The sequence below is a fragment of the Tachypleus tridentatus genome, chromosome 2, assembly GCF_004210375.1.
Source record: "Tachypleus tridentatus isolate NWPU-2018 chromosome 2, ASM421037v1, whole genome shotgun sequence".
Lineage (NCBI taxonomy): Eukaryota > Metazoa > Arthropoda > Merostomata > Xiphosura > Limulidae > Tachypleus > Tachypleus tridentatus.
In genome coordinates, this window is record NC_134826.1 from 11,907,174 (window position 1) to 11,917,237 (window position 10,064).

Consider the following 10,064-nt stretch of genomic DNA (forward strand, 5'->3'; position numbering starts at 1 on the left):
AATACATTCCTCAAGTCTCGCCCTAGCCGTCAGATTCATGATATTTTATAATCACAATACTTTATACAGTTTTAACCTTAGCTGATTTGCAAGTACATGTAAACAACCCACACGGAGTCAATGTTGATGTTTTTCTTCTCAGCTGTTAGTTACAGAATTTGCTCGTATGCGATTGGTTGACAATTATGACGTTGACACCTATTACATTGCAGCCGTAATATTGTGGTGAATGGCGAGACACAGGACAATGACAAAGTATGGGCTAATACATAGAACAGGAAATTTATCACTAACCTCTGCGAAGGAAATGCACTGACCGAATGCTTGAATTGCAACTAATTTACACTCCACATTAATCAAAGTTATATATATATAAACACTGCTTAAAATACGTCTCTCTTTATAATAACACAAATATTATATGATCCGTTCATAATGTAATGCAATATTTGCAGAGAAAGACTGAAATGCGCGCACACGTGATTATGAGGTACGTGTTATTTACGTAATGTGCCAAAACTAAAGAAAGGAACTTGGAAGGTACTACAATAATAAATTATATAAAATAATGACAATACATTCTAAACATTTCGACTGATTAGATATGTTTGTGTAAAAGATTTAATTTTTAGGAAAGAGAGTTTTGTTTACCCATATTTTGACGCTTCATAAAACCTTATGTGTATTTTTGATACTCCTCTGATTTCCCTCAGAATAGCCTACACCAATCTCATTATCAAGGTCGCAGGTTCAACATACGTCATAATTAAAAGAGCTACCATATTTTATCTGCCTTTAAATGGTCCCCCGCTGGTGCAGCGCTAATTCTATGGATTTATAACGCTAAAATTAGGGGTTCGATTCTACTCAGCAGAGGCCCGGCATGGCCAAGCGTGTTAAGGCGTGCGACTCGTAATCTGAGGGTCGCGGGTTCGTATCCCCGTCGCGCCAAACATGCTCGCCCTTTCAGCCGTGGGGGCGTTATAATGTAACGGTCAATCCCACTATTCGTTGGTAAAAGAGTAGCCCAAGAGTTGGCGGTGGGTAGTGATGACTAGCTGCCTTCCCTCTAGTCTTACACTGCTAAATTAGGGACGGCTAGCATAGATAGCCCTCGAGTAGCTTTGTGCGAAATTCAAAACAAACAAACTACTCAGCAGATAGCCCGATGAGCCCTTGCTATAAGAAAACGCAAACACACATGAATCTTAATCAAAAGATTGAACACAGGTTCACACAATCATATGTCGTTATTTACAAAGTCAAATTCAAGGTACCTTTACACTTAAATAGTGCTTTTAGTCTTGTATGCCTAAGATCTATTATATGTAGAACCTGAGGTTGTGTTACACACAGCTCGTGAGCTTGAAGACAGACTAGTCTTTCTAACAAAGAAATTGAATAAGTCTTGGTAAATCTGGCAAACATATAGATTCTCTAACCTGAATCTCTATAAGCACAAATCAGATTTCAATAATCTGACAAACGTATATCAAGCAAAACAAACGTCAATGCACACGCTATCCACGTGACTGTATAAGGGCAAAGTTCAGCCAATTCCATTGCTAGCTGCCACCAGGATCGTAGCCAAGATTTCAGTTCAGGAAGATATACCTAAAAAATTACCCACCCCCATAAAAAATAACGTTCCCAGCATTCCGTTTTGTACAAAATTACACAACGAGTTAACAATGTATCGAAACCCACTTTTTAGTACAATAAACTTTCTGACTTACTGCTGTGCCACTGGGAGAAATACTAAAATTTATATAATTGTATCTGTTAGTGATCACAAAGATTGAAGACTCTGATACAGACATGTCCTGAAAAAAATATAAGTTGATTAAACATTTGTTCAGTAGCTTACTAAAATCCAAATAATCGGAACTCTGCTTTGATCTACATTTTTTTTATTTCTTCTGATGGTTGGTTGGGTGACCTCAGTGAGTATTTAACATTCTATCACCTTGCTTTCTTGTAGTGTTTTCTTTGGCACTATTTTCGGAACATTCTTTCTCTTCTGGCCTAGTCGTTAAAGGATTCGCCTCCTTCAATCATGAGTGCGTTATAATTTCGGTCAATCCCAATATTTGTTGATAAAAAGAGTAGTCCACGAGTTGGCGATGAGTTGTATTCACTAGTTGCCTTTCCTCTAGTCTATCACTGGTAAATAAGGGACGGCTAGCGTATATAGCCCCCGTGTAACTTTGCGCCAAATTAAAAAGTATATAGATATCCTTGTAATGTAAAACGGAATTGGGTTTGTTTTGTTTAAGTTGCTTTAATTTTTTAGAGTCGCAGCCTGCGGTTTGTTTTATTCTGAGGTCGCTTATTATTATTATTGTTTGTAAAATAAAAACTGACTTCAATGTACAATAAAATATAAGACTGGTCTGAATGATTGACTGAGTCAACTCATAGTGGATGCATCGTTACAATTTTAATATCATTATATTCCCACGCCTATTCAAACAGAAAACAACACACCCAGTTATGGCCCTTCTGGTTCACCAACTCGACACATCTTACACTCCAAATGAGCCGCGCAAGTCATCACGTTGAGGGAAAATATAAAAGACCAGTTTTTAAAGGTAGTGGCTCTTATTTTTAAAGGTAATGCCTCTTGTTCTTGAAGGTAGTACCTCTTGTTTTTAAAGATAGTACCTCTTGTTTGTGAAGGTAGTACATCTTGTTTTTAAAGGTAGTACCTCTTGTTTGTGAAGGTAGTACCTCTTGTTTGTAAATATAGTACCTCTTGTTTTTCTCCCGAGCCTTGAAAACACGACTTTCCTCATTGGATATTTCTACATTCTAGTACGTGATTTTACATTTCTGAATTTCGAAGTTTAAATATATTATTGAAGAGTTTAACCACACACCAGATATTTATACTTTATATACTTTTATGAAATCAGTATTTTCCGTGGTAATTGAAAACACATACGTTTATATCTCTTTTGCAGTGCTATAATATTTGTTCTGAATTTATTCTTTGTTCTCTATCGTGGAGGTTTCGCGCAACACGCGATCGAAAAACCATGAAGTTAACTTCATTGTACACCACTTTTATCCTATGTTTTTCTTTTAATGGTCAGCATCTGTCACCACGAGGGATAATACTGATTTGTTTATATGCAAAAACGGCTCGTTTGGGTTGAGAAAATATTTTACACAGAAGAGCGAACAATGTTTCGACCTTCTTCGGTCATCGTCAGGTTCACAAAGAAAGATTCTCGACATCACTGAATACTGATTTGTGTAAGGACGATAACGCGGTTGTTTATGTGATATTTAGAGGTTATGGTTCCGTGTAGTAAGAAATCCAGGTCACTGGTTTCTCTTGTAGTACATCAATTCAACTTAAACAGTTGAACATCGTGCAAGTTCAAATTGTGTTTGAGGTTTATATATGTAAAAAAAACGACTGGTATGGGTAGAGAAAGCACTATGTAAAAGAGCGAACAACTTCTCGACCTTCTTCGGTCATCGTCAGGTTCACAAAGAAAGAAAGAGGTAACTGACCACTGTTTGAAGGAGGTTGTGTAACTGAGTTTAGGAATGTAGAGGGCGTGCTTAGATGTTTGATTATATTTACTAATATAGGTATAAAGGTGTTCCTTTATATTGGTTTATTTTGGGTTTAAGTTGTTGTATAAGTTAGGCTTCTTTAATTTTGCATTTGTTTATCTTTGTTTCTTTATTTAGTATTTGTGTGTTTTCTATGGTTATGTTGTGTTTATTTGATTTCCAGTGTCCGAGAACGTGTGAAGGTGACTTTTTATCTTCTTTCAATCTGGTTTCCATTTTTCTACTTGTTTCTCCAATATAGAAGTCGTGGCAGTTGTCACATTGTATTTTATAAATAATGTTGGTGTGGTGTTTGTCAGTGTAGTTTTTACATAGTATAGACCTTAGTTTTGTGCCTGGTTTTTGAATAAATTTGGTATTGACTGGAATGCCATATTTTGTTACTAGTTTTTGCCAAATGTTGGTTATTTTTCTGCTGATGTCGGGAATATATGGTATACAGCAGTATATGGTTTCGAGATTTTTTGATTCGTGAGATATATTTACTTTTGTTAGTTGATTTTGCTTTTTTGTCTAGGTGTGTGTGTATAATATTTTCTGTTGTTTGTGGAGGAAACTAACTGATGTTGATGAAGTATTGTTTTATTTTGTCTAATTCATCGTTAATGGTGAGCATAGTTTTATGGCTGTGTTTATTTGGTTTCTTAGAATATTGAGTTTCTGTTTTGTTTCATGTGCTGAGTTCCAAGGAATGTATAGTCCAGTATGGGTGATTTTTCGGTGGATTCCTGAAGAAATTAAGTGTGTGTTCTGTAGATGTGAATCCCGCAACCGTGTCATCTACATATCTGTACCAGTATAGTGGTGGATGTAATGCTGTGTTAATTGCTTGTGTTTCAATCTGTGTCATAAAAATATTGGCTAGAACTGGTGATACTGGGTTGCCCATGCTTAGGCCATTTGTTTGTACATAGTTGTGGTTGTTAAACATGAAGTTTGTCTTCATCGTGGTGAATTCTATGAGGGTTGCTAATTGGTTGCTGGGAATGTCTATTGATGGGTTAGGGTCTCGGATATAGAGTTCTAAGGCTATCTTGTAGGCTTCTGTGGTTGGGACTTCTGTAAAGAGGGATATAACATCGAAACTGGCCATTAAGGCATTAAAGGTTTGATTTGAAATTAAAAGAGTATCTTTTTTACATATATAATTGGTCCCCCGCTAGTACAGTGATAAGTCTGCAGATTTACAAGGCTGAAATCAAGGGTTCGATTCCCCGCGGTGGGCTCAGCAGATAGCCCGATGTGGCTTTGCTATAAGAAAAACACACACACACATATATAATTTTCACTGCAAGTGGGTTTTCTCGTCATCACGGATTATTGTTTAAGGTTTAGTTTATTAAGACTTCTTCATTTTGTGTTACTTCATTTTAAAATGGTCTAATTAGTAAGAGGTTTTCTATTATTGTTTGTTTGTTTTGAATTTCGCGCAAAGCTGCTCGAGGACTATCTGAGCTAGCCGTCCCTAATTTAACAGAATAAGACTAGAGGGAAGGCAGCTAAACATCACCACTCACCGCCAACTGTTGGGCTACTCTTTTACCAACGAATAGAGAGATTGACCGTCACATTATAACGCCCTCATGGCTGAAAGGGCGAGCACGTTTGGTGTGTCAGGGATTCGAATCCGCGACCCTCGGAAAACGAGTCTAATGCCTCAACCACCTGGCCATGTTTTGTATTATTGTGTAATCAATATTATAAAAGAATATCCCGTTACCTCGTGGACCTCCCTGATTATGATCTGAAGTTAACTCACTTTTACTTGAATATGCCACATAGTGCACAGGTAGCGAATTTTATGCTGTGATCACATAATTTCTGTAATGTGGAATGTGATTTTTTTCTGTTGTATCAAACTATACTCATGTTATTATGCGATATAATTTTTTATATGTTTCATAGTTAAAGAAACGGTAACTTTTACAATTGGAGTGTGTGTGTGTTTTTTCGTATAGCAAAACCACATTAGGCTATCTGCTGAGTCCAGTGAGGGGAATCGAACTCCTGATTTTAGTGTTGTAAATCCGTAGGCTTACCGCTGTACCAGCGTATGACTCACAATCCAAAGGACGTATAACTAAGAAAGAGTTGGATGCTGAGGAAAGGTGGTTATTCAAGAGAGTTTATAGGTCTAGAACAGTGATTCTTAACCTGTGTGCCGCGAGAGATTGGCAGGTGTTCCGCGGTGTTTTTTGAAACACATTCAACTTTCTTGGGATTTTACAAGCAAGTCGAACACATCAGTTAATAAAAGCTACTATAGAGACACTCTGAAACCTTCCAAAACATTCGATGGTTTTCATTAGAACTCGAGCACTGAGAAGTTCATACTTAAATTTCATTCTTGACTGTTAGTTTAATTGTGGCGCAACAATCACTTCGTATGTCATAAATGATACATCAAACAATCAAACTGCTTTCTGCGTTCTCATTCTGCGGTAAGTTACAGCTACTACGCTGTAGGTAGGAATTTTATATCAACTGCAGAACTTCGTGCTTATCGTGTATGAATTAGCTTTATCATTTATCCATGAAAAAATATTTAAGTAAGTCTGATGCTGCAAAGGAGAATGTGTTGAATCAAAAGCAAGGAATCAAACGAAAGTACAAAAACGAATACGGTTTTATCGCTTTGGAATCGGAACATTCTCAATTACCATTCTGCCTACTCTGCAATGCAGCTTTATCGAACGAGGCGCTTGTTCCTAGCAAACTGAAGAGACACTTGGAAACAAAACATTCAACTGTGAAGGATAAACCAAAAGAATACTTCGAGAACCTCGCGGCTCAACAACATAAACAATAAAGGAAGCTTGTGAACTACATGAAGCTGCCCGAAAAAGGATTGATTGCAAGTTATAAGGTTGCTCAGTTGTTGGCAAAACGCAAGAAAGCGCATACAAGGGCCGAATCAGTCATTGCGCCAGCGTTAGCAATCACTATTGAAACTATACTTGGAACGGATGCCGCCAAAATGCTTAAGCAAGTTCCACTGTTCAATGACACAATTTCGCGCAGAATTGTAGACTTGTCGTCGGATTTGAAGGATCAAGTTTACTGACACTTCGAAGCTCCTGAAGATGAATTGTCTCTGTTATGGTCTCTTCAAGTTGATGAATCTACTGACGTTAGTAGAAAAGTTCAAGTTCTGGCTTTTGTTCGATTCATAAAAGATGGAAAAATCGTAAAAGAATACTTATTTTTCAATGATTTAAAAAGTACAGCGAAAGGCCAAAACATTTTCGAGTTGGTGAATGAAAACATTTTACTCTTCAAGTTACATTGAAATAATTGTGTCAGCGTTTGCACCGATGACTGTCATTCAGTACAAGGAAAAAGAAGGGATTCGTCACTCTGGTGCACCAACAAAATCCAAACATTAGGATTGTTCACCGCATGATTCACATAAAGACGCTCGCCTCCAAATCTTTGCCGAAAGATTTGCAGTCTGTTATGAATCAAGTTATTCGAGTGGTGAATTTCATCAAGTCTCGGCCACTTCAATCTCGACGTTTCTCTCTTCTCTGTGAGGCGATGGATTCAGACTACAAAAAGTTACTGTATCACACTGAAGTTCGATGACTTTCGAAAGGAAAGGTGTTAAAGCGTCTTGTCCAACTAAAAACTGAAGTAATTTCTTTCTTAGAGGTTGAGGAAGCAGGTTTTGAATTTTCTTTTCATGATGAGATCTGGTGGCTGAAGGTTCAGTTTATCTCCGACTTGTTTGACAAATTAAATTCTCTGAACTTAAGTCTCCAAGGACCATTTGAAAACATTAATACTACATCGTCCAAACTGAAGGCCTTCGATGGAAAGGTGACGCTGTGGAAGAATAAGATCTCGAAAGGAGTCCTTGATTGTTTTCCTTCTGTTAACGGATGTCCGTGAAAGAAGAAAATTGTCCCTCAAATTTTGAACACATTAAGCGACCGACAGTCCGCGCTAAAACATTACTTCCAGTCACTTGCTGTCGACGAATATAACTGGGTGACCTATCCATTCGGAATCAATGAGACAACAAATATTATAACTGAGGAGGAAGAACAGCTCATTGACTTACAAAACGACAAATTTTATTAGTCAATGTTTTCCGAAAAGAGCTTGGATGAGTTTTGGATCTCTATTAAAATTCATATCCTGCAATCAGTTCTAAAGCAGTAAAAGTTCTGCTTTTATTTGCATCTTCGTGGTTTTGCGAGATTGGATTTTCATCATTGACTGAAATTAAAGCCAGAAAGAGAGAGAAGCTCCTTACAGTCAATGATGAAATGCGAGCTTGTTTGTCTACGTTAGATCCTCGCTTCAATTTGATTTGCTCTTGGAAGTAGGCACAAGCGTCACATTGAAAACATATGTAAAAATAAAAAGTTTTGATTTTTCTGCTATACCATAAAATCGTTAAAAATCCTTAGAACGACACTCACGGCCAAAGCAGGCGATAGTATTGTCAATGTACAATGACATTATCATCGCTTGCTTTGACCGTGATTTTAGTTCTAATGCTTTTAACGCTTGCCGTATAACGTGTACCTAAAAAAATCGTTAAGGCTTTCCAGGTGTGCCGCGAAAATTTTCAGATTGTCGTAGTGTGCTGCAAGTCAGAAAAGGTTGAGAACCACTGGTCTAGAAGAAACCCTCTCGAGAACATAAGACGTCTGCTGATGCTTCAAAGATTCATAACATTTATTTCATTACAACTGATGAGCCATAACGAAGAGTAGCTAATAAGTTGGTGCACCTAGATCAGCTGCCCATGCCAATCTTCTGAGAATTAACCATGGTGAGAAGCATTGTTAGGGTTGCCAAGTCCGTGCATTATCTTTCTTAAAACACTCTAATATTTGTTGTTATATTGCGTTACTGTATCTTTTAAATAGAACTACACTGCTTAGCATAGGCTGATTAAAGAGTGGCAGGTCCAGCAAGTCCATAGTGATTGTTTTTAATGCAAGATATTGTAATACTAATTATTATTGGTGTTGTGGCATCTAGTGAGACAGACAATAAGTGATATGGCCTGTATAAGACTTTTGTACTTATACCAATCAGAGTGATTGAACTTAAGCTCTGATCAAAGTTACTCGGGAATATTGAAGAAATAATAGAGGCATTGTTGATGGATGATGTCAAAATGAGACTGTTGGTGCTGAATTGTGAATCCAGTGATACATAAGACAATATTAAGTCTTCCTGAGTCAAAAAGTATACTGAAGATGTGGGCATGCCCCATGGGTTAAGCAGAGATAAGAAGCTGCCTAGAACACACTGTCATTCTTCCACTCTGAATCAGAGACCTTATTTCTCGTCAGAGATTCAGGATCTGTACCTTGAAAAATGGCTTCTACCACCCTGCACTAATAATGTTGAAGACATTCTGCTAAGATGGTAGTCAAGAAGTCAGAAGACAGGTTTTGATCTGGTAATGGTTACAGTTCTCCGTGAGTGAGGCAAAATAGATTACTCCACCTAAAGAAATGGAAAAAGAAAACATGAATCATTTTCTGAAGCATTTCAGGCAGACACTATGAAATAGTTGGACAGGGAAATGGTTACACAATGTGCATTTCTGAGCCTAGATAATTTGATCCCAGACTCCATCAAACACTTAAATAAGTAGGAATTTATGGAGGGTAGGACAGTCATTAGAGTGGCAACAGAAGTTTCCCAAGAAAAACAGAGAAATACAATGGGCCAAATTTTGGGCTTGAAAGAGGGATACCACAAAAGAGTTAACTGCCAATCTGGGTGATGTGCACCAAATGCATGGCTTATTATGCAATTGCCTCAGCAGATCGTAAATGTATCTTCATTGAAAAGTTTGTGGAAGGCAATTCAATGAGATTATTTGAAATTTCTGGAATTATGTAGGATGAAATGCTAACTGATTCAGTTGCAAGAGAAGCTGTTGTAGCTGCTGCAGTGACATTACCTTGGGCAGACCATTCTACTCAGGTATCTACATTGTACCAGGTTCAAATTCAACTGAGGGTTAACCAACTACCTATAAATCGTGCTTTTGCAATGCAACCATACTGGTAGTAAGTCAATAAGTGGAGAAGACTTAGTCATCCTGTGGTTTGAATGTTGCAACCTATACCACTGATGCATATGCCAGAGATTAATGAAGTAAATGCTTTGCCTGTGAAACATTGGATCACATTTATGTCAACTGCCCCTACCTTCCTGAGCAATGAGATGGACGAGGATGTTTTAACTGACAGTGCATCACTTTCCTAAAGTAACACCTGGTCACTGACTTGAGGAAATGCAAGGAGTAATTTGTACCAAAATGTGTCTTTTGGAGTATAAGGGCAAGAAATAGTTCTGGTTGATACAGGAGTAGCGAGAACACTGGTAGATCTTATGAAATATTAGGCACTCTGAGCAAAACCACCACTAAGGACACTTGAGATGAACTTTTTCTAACAAATGAGAATAAACTAGATATGAATTAAAAGGTCATGCTATTACTA